Here is a 17,865-nt window from a genome sequence, read left to right as displayed (position 1 = left end):
TAGTTCTTGGGCCTTTTTTTTTTTGAGATGAAGTCTTGCTTGTTGCCCAGGCTGGAGAGCAGTAGCACAATCTTGGCTCATTGCAAACTTTTACTCCAGGGTTCAAGCGATTCTCCAGCCTCAGTCTCCTAAGTAGCTGGGACTATAGGTGTGCACCATTGTGTCCAGATAATTTTTGTATTTTTAGGAGAGACGGGCTTTCCCCCATGTTGGCCAGGCTGGTCTCAAACTCCTGACCTCAGGTGGTCCACCTGCCCAGCCTCCCAAACTGCTGGGATTAGAGGTGTGAGCCACTGTGCCCTGCTGTTCTTAAGCCTTTTTATAAAGATAACTTTCTCCCAAATAACCCACACATACATTCCCAATCATTCCTATTGAGGTGAGTTTCACAGCAGCCACGCAATGTCTTCCTCCAAGCAGGTGCAGAGTTCTTGTCTCCTGAGCATGCTTTCTCACATAGCATTAGAAAGACAACTATCTGGATAACATTTTAAAAACAAACATGCCCACCTTCAAGAGATTTTGAATCAGCAGGTCTGAGAATAGTCCCCAAAATTTGTATTTTTAAAGGTCTACAGGGATCCCAAAACATAGCCAGCTTTGAGAACTACAGCTCTAGTGATTATCTTCAGACCTACTTTTTGAAGTCTGAAGCTTCCAAAACCACTGTTGATTCCATAAAGATGAACATCAAGGGAGAGAACTGATCCTATCCCCCCACCACCTGACAACACTGGTCTTCCAAAGCTCCAGAACACTTGACAGCCATACTACCCTTAAACCAGAAGCCAAAATTATAGACCTCTAACACTATGAGGAGGTTACTGTGAGGACAATTAACAAGGTAATAATCACAGCTATATCACTTTATATATCCTTCTATGTGGGCCAAGGACTTTATTTTTTCCCATATATTATTTTTTATCTCTATCACAACCTATGAGGCAAGTTTCCTTACATCCATTTTACCAATAAAGAAACAGCATCAGACAGACTATGGAACTAGACCAAGGTCATTCAGCTAGTAAGTGACAAAACTGCAAATTAAATCCAGCTCTGCTGAAAATCTCTGAAGCCCTCCAACAGTCTCTTCACATAATGCCTCTCATAATATTCCAACTCAGCCACCATCTATAACAACAATCCCCTATCCTCTCCCATAAGCTCATCATTATAAGGCACCTTGCTTTCCCACCTAGATTGCCATCTTAAGAACTTCTCCTCCATAAATTACATCGCTGCACTTTAACTTCTTTGTTTTCTTTTCTTTCCTTTTTTTTTTTTTTAAGCAAGGTCTTACTCTGTTGTCTAAGCTGGAGAGAAATGGCACAATCACAGCTCACTGCAGCCTCAATCTCTTAGGCTCAAGCAATTCTCTTGTCTTAGCCTCCCAAGTAGCTAGGACTATAGGCACATGCCACCACCATGCCAGACATATTTTTTTATTTTTGGAGGTCTTGTTATGTTTCCCAGGCTGGTCTCAAACTCCTGGGTTCAAGAGATCCTCTCACCTCAGTCTTCCAAAGTACTGGGATCACAGGCATGGGTCACCATGCCTAACCACCCTTTAACTTTTTCAGAGAATGTTCCTTTAACCTATGTGCCTCAACTATTATCAAACTCACCCCCAATAGATGGGACTTCCTCACAAATGTCTACAGATGAAGTTTTTTATTCTCACATCCCTCCTAAACAGGGCAGGTGAATTGTTTCAGCAAACTCCTTTATCCCCTCCATTGCTGGATCAGATTGATATCCTTCCGGAGCCATGAAAACCTCTTCTTCAATCTGACCCATGCCACCCATTCATTTAATAAATACTCCTAAGCAGTTTGGGTACAGCAATGAAAAAAACCACATGGCTCCCACTCTCACAGAGTCTAAAGGTTAACAGTTAACAAATATTACAAATAGGATGAAAATGAGGAAAAATGGAAGTGCTATGGCAGCACATAACAGAAAGAACTCATCTTATCTGGGAAGTGGAAAGAAAACGGTCATTTGAGCTAAGACCTAAAAGGATAGATAAAGGAGTTAGCTAAGGTAAGCAAGAAAAAGCTTTCCCAGGAGTAGGAACAATATGTAGAAAGGTCCCTGAGACAAGAAAGAAGCATGACATATCCTGTGTGTTGGAGAAGAAAACTTGGGAGAGACAAAGCTGGAGAAGGAAGGGGACAAGATCATTCAAGATCTGACAGTGATCATATTTATGTTGTTAAAGGATCAAATATTGGCCATTGTTTCCTTTCTTTCCTCTCTTATGCCCTTGCCACAGTTCTCAGAAACCAGTAATATAGCACTTATATCACTTTAGTATGTCTCCTTACTCTATTCCAAGCTTCTTAAAATTCTTAAAATGTAAAGGTCAAATGCAGTGGCTCACGCCTGTAATCCCAGCACTTTGGGAGGCCGAGGCAGGCAGATCACTTGAGCCCAAGAGTTCGAAACCAGCCTGGGCAAAATAGCAAAACACTGACTCTACTAAAAATGCAAAAATCAGCCAGGCATGGTGGTTCATGCCTATAGTTCCAGCTACTCAGGAGGCTGAGACAGAAGGATCACCTGAGCCTCAAGAGGTGGAGTAAGTAGTGATGATGCCACTGCATGGGTGACAGAGTGAGACCCTATGTAAAAAAACAAAAACAAAAAAAATTAAAGAATACTTTTATTATTCATTGTAGTGACTCATTATTCTAGTGTTCGCTTTACAATGAGATTAACTAGCATCTTATAGAGAAACGAGATGCTGCAGGCAAACAAAAAAAAAAAATCAAAGACTACACAAACAATAGGGCTTTGATCATATTAAAGTCAAATAACGTGAGGAATGAAAGAAACTGTATTTGACATACTAATTGTATCATATAAAATATAGGCCGGGCACAGTGGCTCATGCCTGTAATCCCAACACTTTGGGAGGCTGAGGTGGGTGGATCACCTGAGGTGGGGAGTTCGAAAACCAGCCTGACCAACATGGAGAAACCCCACCTCTACTAAAAATACAAAATTAGCCAGGCATGGTAATCCTAGCTACTCAGGAGGCTGAGGCAGAAGAATTGCTTGAACCCAGGAGGTGGAGGTTGCAGTGAGCAGAAATCGCACTACTTGCACTCCACCCTGGGCAAGAGAGTGAGACTCTGCCTCAAAGTTAATTAATTAATTTAATTTAATATAAACGAAAGATCAAAGTAATAATAACTTCCAAAAGTTAGCCAAGATGAATTTAACTTGGCAATACAAAATAGAAACACAATTTCAGCAAAGCTACTAGATGGTATAAAAAGAATCCTGTTAAAATGAGATAAATAAAAAGCATAGACATCTATAAATCAAAGAAGGATGTGACTTTAAAAGTTTGACTGCTTGACAGCAAACACGATCTAAAGCCAATAAAGACCCCCCATTTCAAATATCACCAAAATATCAACCTCATGGGAGAAGTACAAAGGCTCACACAAAACAGTAGCCAAGAAATTAAAAATAATTACATTTATATTTAACTTCCTCTCTTAACATGCAGGCTTAGAGATCATATAGAGAGAGAATGGGAAAAGAACAAGTAACTTTTACAGGAAAGAAGCCATAAGAATATTCCACCTGTTTCTGGATCTTCACACCCAGGTTCTCTCAAGAAACCACACCATCAAATTATTTTCTCTCACATGTGTCTCCAATCTCCTCTCCTCTCTGAGACTCTCCCTATCAGCATTTATATATAGTCAAGTTTTCTTACCTAAAAAAAAACAAACAAAAAAATTCCCTTAACTCACTACCTTTCTCCACTGCTTTTTCCTTCACAAACTTCTCAAAAAAGTTGAATACATTCAGTGTCCATTTAGACTTTTCAATCACTCTTCGAGCAACTCCAATGTGGTTGCCATCCCCATTTCTCCATAACAACTCTCGTTAAAATGACCAAAAACCTCGTCATCTCCAAATCTAATAGGTATTTTCAATCCTCAACCTACTTGACCTCTTGGGCAGCTTCATTACAATTGACCACTCCCTAAAAACACTCTTTTCCTTTGACTTCTATATACTACACTCTGATTTTCCCACTTCTCTAGTTCTCTTTCTGTCTCCTTAACTAGCTAGTCTTTCTCCATACAGCTTTTAAACCTTGAAGTTCAGGAGGATTTGATCTTCAGCTTTTTTGCTTCTAACACTATACTCTCTCACTGGGCTACCTCACTCTTGCAAAAGGCTTTCAAAACCACCTATATGCGAAAAACTACCAAAACTCCAGATTTTACCTCTGATAATCCTAACTCACATATCAAACTGCTTATTTAGAAATCTGAAAGGCACATCAAACTTACCATCTCCAAAAGCCAGCTCATGATTATCCCACAAAAAACGAATGAGGTATTTCTTATCTCAGTCATCCAGCTGCATAAACCAGAAACAACTACAAGAAGAGGTGGCCTCAAGAAGAGATGACCATATGACCTGTAAGGTTCTTTTCTAGTCTGAATTTATAATCTATACTACCAGTACTCAAAGTGTGGTTCAGAGATCTTTGAGGGTCTCTCAGACTCTTCCAGGAAGCATCTTTGAAATCAAAACTATTTCCATAATAATATTAAGACTTTGTCTTTTTTATTCTCATTCTCTTATGAGTGTATAATGGGGATTTCCAAAGGCCATATGACATATGATAGCACAGTAGACTGAATGCAGAAGCAGATATGAGAATCCAGATATATTCTATTAAACCAGACATTGAAAGGAGTTGAAAAATGTCAAACAATACAACTCACTGCTTTTTATTGTTGAGAATAGTTGGTTATTTTTCATTTAAAAATGTTAAGCCCAGGTGCAGTGGCTCAGGCCTGTAATCCCAGCATTTTGGGAAGCCAAGGTAAGAGGACTGCTTGAGTCCAGGAGTTCAAGATCAGCCTGGGAGACCTAGTCTCTAAAAAAAATTTTTTTTTAATTAGCCAGGTGTGGTGGCATGCACCTGTAAGTCTCAGCTACTCAGGTGGTTGAGGTTGGGGGATCAATTGAGCCTTAGAGGTCAAGACTGCAGTGAGCTATGATTGCACTACTGCACTCCAGCCTTTTATTATAAAATAAAATATCCAGGAATAAATTTAACCAGGGGGCGAAAGATCTCTACAAGGGGAACTACAAAACACTGATGAAAGAAATCACAGATGACACAAACAGAAAAACATTCCATACTCATGGATTGAAAGAATCAATATTTAAATGACCATACTGACCAAAACAATCCAAAAATTCAATTCCCATCAAATTATCATCATTTTTCACAAATTGGAAAAAACAATTCTAAAATTCATATGGAACCAAAAAAAGAGCCTTATTATAGCCAAGCAAAAAGAACACAACCAGAGGCATCACATTACCCAACTTCAAACTACACTACCAGGCTATACTAACCAAAACAGCATGTTACCAATACAAAAACAGATACATATCAAGGTAACAGAATAGAGAACCCAGAAATAAAGCTGCACAACTACTAAAAAAAAAAAAAAAAAAAAAACTGGCTAGCATATGCAGAAGAATGAAACTGGACCTCTACCTTTTACCACATACAAAAATTAACTCAAGAGGTATTAAAGATTTAAATGTAAAGCCTCAAACTCTAAAGATCCTATAAGAAAACCTAGGAAAAACTCTTCGGCACTTTGGCATAGGCAAAGAATTTATGACTAAATCCTCAAAGGCAAATGCAACAAAACAAAAATTAATAAACAAGTCTTAATTAAACTAAAGCGCTTCTGCATAGCAAAAGAAACAATCAACAAAGTAAAGAGGTAATCTAAAGAATGGGGAAAAAAATTGCAAACTATACATCTGACAAAGGAATAAGATCCAGAATCTACAAGGAATCTTAAATGAACAAGAAAAAAAAAATAACCCCATTAAAAAGTGAGCAAAGGATATAAATGGATACTTCTCAAAAGAAGACATGTAAGTGGCCAACAAACATATGAAAAAAATGCTCAGCATCACTAATCACCAGGAAAATACAAATTAAAAACACACCGTCTCACACCAGTCAGAATGGCTATTATTAAAAAGTTAAAAAAACAACTAGTGACAAGGATGCAGACAAAAGGGAATACTGTACATTGCTAGTGGGAATGTAAATTAGTTCATCTGCTGTGGAAAACAATATGGAGATCTCTCAAAGAACTTAGAACTATCTCAACATGGTGAAACCCCGTCTCTACTAAAAATACAAAAAATTAGCTGGGCACGGTGGTGCGTGCCTGTAATCCCAGCTACTCAGGAGGCTGAGGCAGGAGAATTGCCTGAACCCAGGAGGCGGAGGTTGCGGTGAGCCGAGATCGCGCCATTGCACTCCAGCCTGGGTAACAAGAACAAAACTCCGTCTCAAAAAAAAAAAAAAAAAAAAAAAAAGAACTTAGAACTATCATTAGACCCAGCATTCCCACTACTGGATATCTATCCAAAGGAAAATAAGTCATTCTATCAAAAAGACACCTATACTAGTATGTTTATCACAGCACTATTCATAATAGAAAAGTCATGGAATCGCCGGGCGCGGTGGCGCACTTTGGGAGGCCGAGGTGGGTGGATCACGAGGTCAAGAGATCGAGACCATCCTGGTCAACATGGTGAAACCCTGTCTCTACTAAAAATACAAAAAATTAGCTGGGCATGGTGGCATGTGCCTGTAATCCCAGCTACTCAGGAGGCTGAGGCAGGAGAATTGCCTGAACCCAGGAGGCGGAGGTTACGGTGAGCCGAGATTGCGCCATTGCACTCCAGCCTGGGTAACAAGAACGAAACTCCGTCTCAAAAAAAAAAAAAAGAAAGAAAAGTCATGGAATCACCTAAATACCTATCAACAGTAGATTAGATCAAGAAAATGTGGTACATATACACCATGGAATACTATGCAGCCATAAATAAGAATGAGATCATATACTTTGGAGCAACATGGATGCAGCCGGAGGCCATTACCCTAAGCGAATTAATACAGAAACAGAAAATCAAGTATCACACGTTCTAAGTGTGGTCTAAACAATGGGTAAAAACAGACAGGGAAGTATCACACACTGGGGTCTGTTGCGGGGGGCTAGAGGACAGACAGTGGTGGGTAGAGAGGGTTAACGTGGGGAGAAATGCCAGGTATAGTTGATGGGGGTATGGAGGCAGCAAACTACCTTGCCATGTAAGTACCTATGCAACAATGCTGCATGATCTGCACATGTACCTCAGAACCTAAAGTACAATTAAAATAAATAAATAAATAATAAAGCTGAAAACAAGAGACTGTGGACTCCAAAAGTGGGAAAGGGCTGGGCGTGGTGGCTCACGCCTGTAATCCCAACACCTTGGGAGGCCAAGGTGGCAGGCCACTTGAGCCTATCAGTTCGAGACCAGCCTGGTCAACATGGTGAAACCCCGTCTCTACTAAAAATACAAAAAATTAGCCAGGCACAGTGGCTTATACCTGTAGTCCCAGCTACTTGGGAGGTCAGGGCAGGAGACTGAGGCAGGAAAATCACTTAACCCTGGGAGGTAGAAGTTGCAGTGAGTCTAGATTGTGCCACTGCACTCCAGCCTGGGTGACAGAGTGAGACTCTGTCTCAAGGAAAAAAAAAAAAAAAGTGGGAAGTGAGGAGTAAGGGGTAAAGGTTGAAAAACTACCAACTGGGTACTACATTCACTATTTCAGTGATACATTCAATAGAAGTCCAAACCTCAGCATGGTGCAATATATCCATGTAATGAACTTGCACATGTATCCACCCAACTGAAATCTAAAATAAAAGCTAAAGTGTAGTCTAACTTCATTTATAACTAATCAGAGAACCCGTATTAAAGCTGGACATTAGGAGTCAACCAGCCTCATGCTTTCAAATGTGTAGTCATAACCTATTAGTAGGTTAAAAACAAAACAAAACAAATCAATATAGTGGACTGGAGCTAGCATTTTTTTTTAATGGAACTAAATAGAATTGATTTGCAAATATCAGGTGTACTGAAAGCAGTGAGGGCTTTTTTTTTTTGAGACGGAGTCTCTCTGTTGCCCAGGTTGGAGTGCAGTCGGGCAATCTCAGCTCACTGTGACATCTACCTCCAAAGTTCAAGTGATTCTCCTGCCTCAGCCTCCCAAGTAGCTGGGATTACAGGCATACATCACCATGCCTGGCTAATTCTGTTGGATTTTTAGTAGAGATGGTGTTTCATCATGTTGGCCAGGCTGATCTCAAACTCCTGACCTCAAGGGATCCTGCCTCCCTTGGCCTCCCAAAGTGCTGGATTACAGGCATGAGCCACTGTGCCTGGCTGTGAGGGCTTCTTAAACTTTAAAAGTGAAACCTTTGTTTCATTATATATACATATACACATGTAACATACGTCTATTCTTTTTTTTTTTTTTTTGAGATGGAGTTTCGCTCTTGTTACTCAGGCTGGAGTGCAATGGCGTGATCTCGGCTCACCGCAACCTCCGCCTCCTGGGTTCAGGCAATTCTCCTGCCTCAGCCTCCTGAGTAGCTGGGATTACAGGCACGCGCCACCATGCCCAGCTAATTTTTTGTATTAGTAGAGACGGGGTTTCACCATGTTGACCAGGATGGTCTTGATCTCTTGACCTCGTGATCCACCTGCCTCGGCCTCCCAAAGTGCTGGGATTACAGGCGTGAGCCACCGTGCCTGGCTATTCTTTTAATTTTTTAAAAAATAAAAAAGATAAATGTAAAAAAATCAACCTCTGGGAGCACAGAACATATATATATATATATTTTTTGGAAACAGAATATCGCTCTATTGCCCAGCTGGAGTGCAGCAGTATGATCTCAGCTCACTGAAACCTCCACCTGCCGGATTCAAGCAATTCTCCTGCCTCAGGTTCGCAAGTAGCTGGGACTACAGGCATGCGCCATCATGCCCAACTAATTTTTTATACTTTTAGTAGAGATGTGTTTTCACCATGCTGGTCAGGCTGGTCTCGAACTCCTGACCACATGATCCTCCCACCTCAGCCTCCCAAAGTGCTGGGATTATAGGCGTGAGCCACCACACCCAGCATCTGGAAAATATATTTCTTACTGTGGTTGTCCTGGTCAAAAGTTCAAGAGGTTCCCAAACTTCTCAGTGCACAGAACCCACAGTATGACAGTTATTTTTTTCTTTCTTTCTTTCTTTTTTTTTGAGATGGAGTCTTGCTTTGTCACCAGGCTGGATTACACTGGCGCGGTATCAGCTCCTACAATCTCCACGTCCCGAATTCAAGCAGTTCTCCTGCCTCAGCCTCACAAATAGCTGGGACTACAGGCGCATGCCACCGTGCCCAGCTAATTTGTATTTTTAGTAGAGATGGGGTTTCACCATGTCAGCCAGGATGGTCTTGATCTCTTGACCTCATGACCTCATGATCTGCCTGCCTCAGCCTCCCAAAGTGCTGCAATTACAGCCATGAACCACCATGCCCACCCGACAGTTTTTTTTCTTATGGAACCCCTAGGCCAAAAAAAAATACCTAACAGTTCCATTTAGTAAGTAAAGTCCACAACCTAATAAGTATTTATAGCCTAACAACTTAGTAGCAGTTTGAAAAATAAATATGTATAAATTGAAGTAAATATTTTTATTACTAAATTACCACAATTATTTAACAGGATGTATGCACCTACTAGACATTACACAGTTTCGCAAATCTTCAAATCATTTTGGACACCATCACCTTCATTTACTGCTCCAAATTGATTTTTGCACAGTACTTGCTTTTTATGACAGCAACCTCCCAAAACCTAGCTTTTGAAGACACATTCTCATCAGAAAGAATGTCACATAATCTTTTGTGCACTATCTCAAACTGGTAGTTTGAGCAGTGTCCTACAGATGTTAAATATCCCACAGCTATCCAATATTGCTGTTTCCCTGGAAATTTCTCAAATATCCCATAGCGTCCATGTGAGTTACAATGGTGTTCCACAGTACAGCACGTCCTCTATAACACAGTTTCATCCAATGTCATTTCTTTACAATTTTGATGAGAATAAAGATTGATTTCCTGCCAGGGCTACCATGTTGTGTGGAATTTGCATGTTCTCCCAATGACTGTGTGGCTTCTCTCTGTATACTCCAGTTTCCTCCTACATCACAGAGGTGCACGCATTAGGTGAACTGACATGAATTGGCATGTCTAAATGGTCCCAGTCTGAGAGAGAGAGAGAGAGAGAGAGAGAGCACGAGCGCGCACACACGTGTGTATAAATGCTACCTACGATGCTTGCCAGGACAGGCTCCAGCCACTTGCCATCCTGAACTGAAATAAGTGGGTAAATATTTACCTTACTTGACTTTTCTTAGTATTTCTTAAGTCTACATGTAGGTCACATTTATTTCAATGTTTAACATTAGAGGTGTTTGGGGTCTTAGAAGTTTAATGCTTCCTGTGACCAGAAGTTGCAGTTTCCAAGAACTTATGGACAATATTAAGTGAGGACTTACCTCAGTGCACAGTTTAGGAATCCTACATTTAAGAAACACTGATCTAGCCTATGGGTTTACTTCATAAATTAAGAAATAAGACTTAAGGTTACAAAGCTAGCAAAAACCAAATATCTTTATTATGGATTTTCCTAAATTTCAACCTTCCATCAACAAAAATTTTGTGTGTGTTTTTGTTTTTTGTTTTTGAGATGGAGTCTCCCTCTGTCGCCCAGGCTGGAGTGCATTGGTGAGATCTTGGCTCACTACAACCTCCACCTCTCAGGTTCAAGTGATTCTCCTGCCTTAGCCTCCCTCATAGCTGGGATTACAGGTGCCTGCCACCACGCCCAGCTAGTTTTTTTATTTTTAGTAGAGACAGAGTTTCCCTAAATTGGCCAGGCTAGTCTCTAACTCCTAATCTCAGGTGATCTGCCTGCCTCAGCCTCCCAAAGTGCTAGGATTACAGGCAGGAGTACTGCACCTGGCCAACAAAAGTCGAGTTTGTTTTTTGTTTTGCATTTTTTGAGATAAGAGTCTTGCTCTGTCACCCAGGCTGGAGTGCAGTGGCACAATCTTGGCTCACTGCCACCTCCACCTTCCTGGTTCAAGCAATTCTCCTGCCTCAGCCTCCCCAGTAGCTGAGATTATAGGCCTGCCACCATGCCTGGATAGTTTTCATATTTTTAGTAAAGACAAGCTTTCCCCATGTTGGCCAGGCAGTCTCGAACTCCTGACCTCAACTGACTCACCCGCCTCGTCCTCTCTAAGAGTTGGGATTACAGGTGTGAGCCACTGAGTCCCGGCCCTTCCATCAACAAGAGTTTTGACATAGGACCTAATTATGAGATATTCTGTTGATGAAATGGATAGATCTCTAAAAATCACATTCAAAAAATACATTTATATCACTATAAAATACAAGAAAAAATTTACTTCAATTTTTTTAGAAAAAAGTTTCAATAATTATAAGTGAGTCTTACAGTAAAACCATACAAAACACCTAAAGTTAAAAAGGAAAGTCATCCACTCCCCCAGGGATAACACATGTAATGGTTTTATGTCTGTCCAAATAGACCTTTTTCTAGTCACATGCAAAATGAAAACAAAACTACATTTATTTGTCCATGTGGTTTTTGTTGTTGTTTTTGAGACAGTCTCATTCTGTTGCCAAGGCTGGAGTGCGGTGGCACTATCCCAGCTCACCACAACCTCCGCCTCCTGGGTTCAAGCAATTCTCATGCCTCAGACTCCCGAGTAGCTGGGACTACAGGCACACACCACCATGCCCAGGTAAGTTTTGTATTTTTAGTAGAGATGGGGTTTCACTATGTTGGCCAGGCTGGTCTTGAACTTCTGACCTTCAGATCCACCCACCTCGGCCTCCCAAAGTGCAGGGATTACAGGCATGAGCCACCATGCCCAGCCCTATGTGTTTTTTAAATAAATCACATTCTGTAGTGCAACTTATTTTTTTACTCAATTTTGTATCATGAACATTCTTCCATGTCAATACATAATAGTAACAGCAAACACTTATGTGGTGCTTATTATGCTTCCTTAAGGCATAAGTGTTAACTCATTTAATTCTCATGGTATCCCTGTAAGATGAGAACTACTAGATATCCAATTTATAGTTGACTTTAAGTAATTTGCCAAGAGTCACAGCTAGAAAGAGTCACAGTTAGGTTTTGAACCCAGAAAACCCAGTGCACGGTCCCAGGAGCTGAAAGATATGCTCATCTGCTGCTCATGAAGTAAATATAGATATTCAGAAACCTGCTAACAACTGCATAGTAATGCTAACATAAACTTTCTTATAGAATTACTGTGCTGTGTTAAAATTTATGTAAGATAAACTCCTAAACAGGAAATGATTTTATGAAAGAGTATATACACTTTTAATTTTGTTACAAAATGCCAAATTTCCTTCCAAAAGGTTGCTCCAATGGTATCAATTCATAGTCCCAATTACAGAGAAGAGGGATCAGATTCATTTTTAAGTTAACACTTTTGATTCATGGAAAAAAAGGCTCATTTTGAGTTTTTAATTAATACTGATTAGACTGCCAGTTGATCACAATTATGCTCTGATTTTATAATTATCTGAAATATCACAGACTCAGCAGCTGTGTAGTAGATTCTTCTACCAGTTATGAAATCAACTATGTGTGAGATATCACCCCTATACAACCTCTGTTTTCGTACATATAAAATATGGGAATTGGACTAGATGGCCTTGAAAAATTTAAATTCCCAACGCTGTGATTAAGAAGTGACTTAAAGTTATTACAAGCCTGACTGGACTTAGTGGCTCATGCTTGTAATCCCAGCACATTGGGAAGCCAAGGCAAGCAGATCACCTGAGGTCAGGAGTTCGAGACCAGCCTGGCTAAGAGGGTGAAACCCCATTTCTACTAAAAATACAAAAAACTAGCCAGGTATGGTGGCACAAGCCTGTAATCCCAGCTACTCGGGAAGCTGTGGCAGGAGAATCTCTTGAACCTGGGAGGCGGAGGTTGCGATGAGCCGAGATCGTGCCATTGTACTCTATCTTGGGCAACAAGAGCGAAACTCTAACTCAAAAAAAAAAAAGTTATTACAAGCCTGTAATTACAAAGTTATTACAATACTGTAATACTAGTATAACAGGTTAGGGTCTTAAAGTTTCTATTTTCTTTAAATTACCATAACAATTGCCAGAGCACCTAAGCAAATCATTAAAATAGTCAATCAAGTTTCCACTGTGGCTTATTTTCAGTGACTTTTTAATCCCAGGCTGTCATTCCCTTGCTACCTAGCAAATCTGAGCATATCTCTGGAACATATTCCCGAGAGTTGAGGTGTGCCTAGGAACTAAGAACTAGTTTTTTGTTTTGCTTTTAAAATATTATCCTGGGACCACTCTTTAGTCAATTTCCTCAACTAGTATTTATTGACTATATTACCATATGCTAGGCACTGGGTACATAATAGTGAATAAAGGATCTCTGCCATCATGGAACTTACAGACCAGATGAGAAAGGGAAAGAATAACTCAAAATAACCACAAGTAAATATAAAATCACACTTAGGGTAATAATGAACAACAAAAAAAAATCAATACAGAAAAAAATACTATGCAATCTATTTATTTTTAACTATGACACTAAAATTTTTTGACATGGGAAAAGTCGGTAAGAAAAATTATTTCAGTTTCCCTCACATTGCAAAAATAACAATCACAATTATACACAGAGAATTAACTTTTTAAATCATCAGTTGTCTCAACAATAAAATCAAGATGCTACTACTTTTCGATTACGCTACTGATCAAGTGTTTTATATAACTAAGAGTATAAATGACTGGAAGAATAAAGAGGACAGAACTGAGTATCCAAACAAAGTGAAAGACAATAAATGAACTACACTTGAAAAATCTTGTTCAAGCAAAAAGTATATACATAAAGAAGTAAAGTGATCCATTATAATTCATGATTTGTCAATAATTAACAAGATAATGTTTTTAAAGAACTGATGATCATCAGCATAAGGGGCATGTAAAAAGGAACAAAAATAGAATAATTTTTTAAATATTTTAAAATAATACCAAATGTCAGATTACCTATATTAATATTAAAAATAAAATTCCAGATTATCTGCAGAAATGAGAGGTATTCACATAAATGATTTTATGTGTCAGTTTCCACAATTGCAAAATGATATCTGCCACACCTATTTCACAAGATCACGGTAAAGACTAAATAAAATAATGTATATGGAAGCACACCAAAAAATGATGTCAGTTATTTTAGACAACTTTTTTGCTCCCACTATAACTTATAGCAATTTAACAAATAACATTGATTATAACGGGACTTCATCTCCTTTCTTCTGCTCATGCTATGGTAGAAGTGTTATAAAATGGGCAAAAGACTGACAAAAGAAGGAAAAAATTCAAAAACTTTATAATTCATAAATTGATTGCCCCACAGGTTGGTTATTCAATTATTAACGCTCTTACATGACACACACATCAATTTATCTCAGAAAGTCACAGCAATTCTTTCAAATATGTATGAAACTTTTTACATATATAACTTGCCATCTCTACATACATACAGTTCTGCTACTGAGGATGAACAGAAGAGATAGAGATACACTTGTATTTATCCACACATACAATGTATTCTAGCTTGAAGTTTATTTTCAATTACAGTATCTTAAATTTGATGCGATGATAGTTCAAATGATTCAGATTTATTTTATTACATTAAATGGAATTTGTCAGTTTAGCACACCAAAACTAATTATTTCATGCCCATGGCTTTGAAGCAACTTTCAGCATGGGTCTAACAGCTAATCCCTAAAAGTCACAATTCCATGTCATTAGCAGCGCATTTCCTTGTTTAAAAACAATATTTTAAACTAAGAAATTTTTAGAATAGAGGGCAACTTTTAGTATTCTATCAGTGTTTCTACAGAACTTTTCAGGTTGTTACGAGCTCTTCAAAAATAATCTTTCCTTTAAAACTCTTCAAATACAGGGCAGGAGGTATCGTTAACATGGCAACAATAACGACTTCCCCAAATTCGAAACAAGGATCACCATCAAAACAAAACAAGCAGGTGGAGTACATGGATATTAATCACTACTTCTGACAACCTGTTTTTTCCCATATGAAGGATTTGCTATTGCATTAAAACATTAAAATCTATACCTATGTGCAACTTCCTATCTGAAAATTATAAATCCAGGCAAATTCCAATTCATATCTTGTGACATCAGCTAAATATTACTTAGCATGTTGAGCTGCATTTAAAAGAAAGCGGAGGAAAATACTGACAACTTCCAAAACATAAAGCTTGTAAATCTCTTCCTAAATTATCTGTGAATAAACCGGTAGACTACATTCAGTAGCCGCTAGACTAGAGTAGATCAAAGTTTTCCCTATACTTGAGAATGTGATCCCCACCGAAAAGGAACAGAAATTCATCATCCCTGCCATTGGAGTGGACGGAATCTCCCCAAATATGCCTGATCTCCAAATGAAGAAGGGACACTTCTCCGGAGACCAAAGGCAAGAAGTATCTTACCTCTTTGCAGGTTAGAGGAGGGGCGGACGAGGGGGAGGACACTGGCAGGTAACGAAGGAAATTCCATCTTCAGCAGGCACTGGTGGGACCCGAAACCCAGGACCCGGAAAAGCCTCAGAACCAAGGGAGGTTCCCCAAGGGGTACGCCAAGCAGAGCCAAGACTCCCCGCGCCCGGCCCCGCCTCTCTCGCCGCCACCGGGGACCCGGGACCGCGGACAGAGACAGTTGAGGCTGAGCGAGACTCCACGGTCCCAACCAGGTCCTCCTGCGGCTCACCTGAGAGTGTCGCCTCCGCCCTCGGCTCCCACGGTGCATCCCGCGGGGCCTGGCGGAGGGTGCAGTGACGCCGCCCCGACCGGCCCCAGGGCTGCCCGGCCTGGCCTCCCTGCTCCGGGGACGCACCGGGTGCCCGCCTCGAACCGGCTCCGGGGATCCGCCGGTCCGCTGGGAAGGAAGACGAGGAGGAAACGTTGCCTCCCCTCCCCTAGGGCAAGTCACCCCCCGAGCTGCGGCTCTCTGCAGTTCCCTCTGGCGCAGGTTTGGCCCCGCTCCCCCGCCCGGGAGTCACTTCGGCAGGGGCGGCCCAGTCGCCATTACAGCCCAACAACTGACACGGAGAAGAAGCGGCGCCAGCGGCAGTGGCTGTGGCGGCGGCGCGAGGCAGGGCGGGAGCAATAGGGCCCAGGCAAGCCTCGCGAGAACTGTCCCGAGACGGTGCCACAGGAATGCAGCCTTTGGTCAGAGCCATGTTGAGTGTGGCCGAAAAGTGGGAGCGCGATAAAAGAGGGAGCGGCACCGAGAGGAAGCCATGTTTGGCGTGGCGAAGTTTAAGCTCTTAGGACTCGGGAGGAGCCAAAGTGTATCCGCAGAAGAGACCACCCCTGCCCCTTCCCTTTGACGCTCATTGGGCCTGCTGGCTGCGCATTTCACCCCGGGCCGAGAAAACAAGCTGCGGATTTGACAAGAACGAACTCAAAGTCTAGAAACGGCAGCTTCTGAGAGTTTACGATGTTTCACCAATTGTCGTCCAAGTAAATCGTCACCCCAGTCAGAGTAGTTGCAGCTCTGCCGTTACCCACTGCTGTCACTGTGGCCATTTTATTCGCGAGGGTTGCAGTTCTGTTTAGCATGCACTCTAATGACTTAAGACTTTACTTACATGGGCAAGTAAAACGGAGTTTCCTCCCGTTACGTCCTGGCTTTGATATAACAGTGCTTTGAGCGGCCCTCTATTGCCAACGTATCTTCTCATATCTTTGTCCTTGTTTCCCAGTCTCCGCGTGGTGAATGCTATCATCTGTCAAGACGTGGTTTAAAGGTCCTCTCTCCTGCAAATAATGCCACCTTCCACTAGGTGCTCACTGCACACAAACTCGCCGCCCATCACTTCTGTCCACCTTTTGAACTCCGATAGTTATTTACCCAGAGACTGTTTCTCATCTTTAAGTGCCTTGAGGACTTTAAGGTCTCTTTTATCTCTCTATACTCCAATATGGCCTAGGACATTGTAGGTGTTCAATAAATGTTTGTCGAATATCAATGACAGCAGGAGGCAGTAAATGGTCCCTCTTTATAGGGCCTATAGCTGTGCCTGAATAGGATGTACAGAAGTCCTGCAGACTTGTAAAATCTGTCTCCAGGAAGCTGCACTGGAGGGAACAGGAAATGTGGGTAATCATATGGTGCAAGTGGTAGCAAGAAAGGCAACATAAGGAAAATGTTATTTATGTTTTGCCCAGTCTTGCTGTTTAAAGCCCTGTGTTAGATGTTTTTCATGCGGTATTTTGCTGAATGTAAACAACCACCTTATTAAATATACTCACTTTTTTAAAACGAAGAAACAGGTACTGAAAAAGCTAAGTAATTTGCCCAATTTTATACCATCAATAAAAGGGAGATACAATATTTGGGATCTCCTTTACCCCAAAGCCTGTACTTTTTCAGCCCCATGCTATCCCCTTGGCAACAGAGAAACCACCAAAGTTCTGTCACTGTGCCAGGAGCAGTATTATCCTGGTATCAGCCTATGCACAATTTCTACTTCTTATACCTTGTGTTGATCTGTCTTCTCCTCACCTCCTAAATTCCCCAGACATATCAATGTCTTTCTAACATCCCATTACTCTTGTGTTTACCCTACAGATTGGCCCTTGAGTCTATCGTTTTATACTAGTTGCATATAGTTTCATGAGAGTAATTAATCTCTGGAACAAGATTGGAGGCTTAATGTGAAAAGGTTTGTCACCCTTCCCAGACATCTCCATAGTGTTAGGCCGGTAATAGGTGTTCTGTATGGCTCCCTTGTTTCTCCTACTTTTTAGTAGACACTGATTGCTTTTTTCTTTGTA

The 17,865-nt window shown here is 40.8% G+C and overlaps 1 protein-coding gene across 4 annotated transcripts in view; it reads right to left on the bottom strand.

The window, feature by feature from the left end:
• CEP350 (centrosomal protein 350) overlaps window positions 1-16,126 on the bottom strand; it is a 155,356-nt gene extending 139,230 nt beyond the window's left edge. For 3 of the 4 annotated variants that reach the window (XM_012444581.3, XM_012444586.3, XM_012444584.3), the window contains exon 1: window positions 15,794-15,814. The gene's annotated coding sequence lies outside the window, so the exon portion shown is untranslated. Of the gene's footprint in view, window positions 1-15,793 lie in introns of all 4 variants that reach the window. The other variant, XM_012444585.2, reaches the window with a different exon arrangement.
• Between the last annotated feature and the right edge of the window lie 1,739 nt (window positions 16,127-17,865).

Source organism: Aotus nancymaae, unplaced genomic scaffold (genome assembly GCF_030222135.1).
Source record: "Aotus nancymaae isolate 86718 unplaced genomic scaffold, 86718_ANA_hifiasm-v0.15.2.pri h1tg000108l, whole genome shotgun sequence".
NCBI classification, from domain to species: domain Eukaryota; kingdom Metazoa; phylum Chordata; class Mammalia; order Primates; family Aotidae; genus Aotus; species Aotus nancymaae.
The sequence above is the reverse complement of the archived record's forward strand: the minus strand, read 5'-3'. Positions and strand labels throughout refer to the sequence as shown.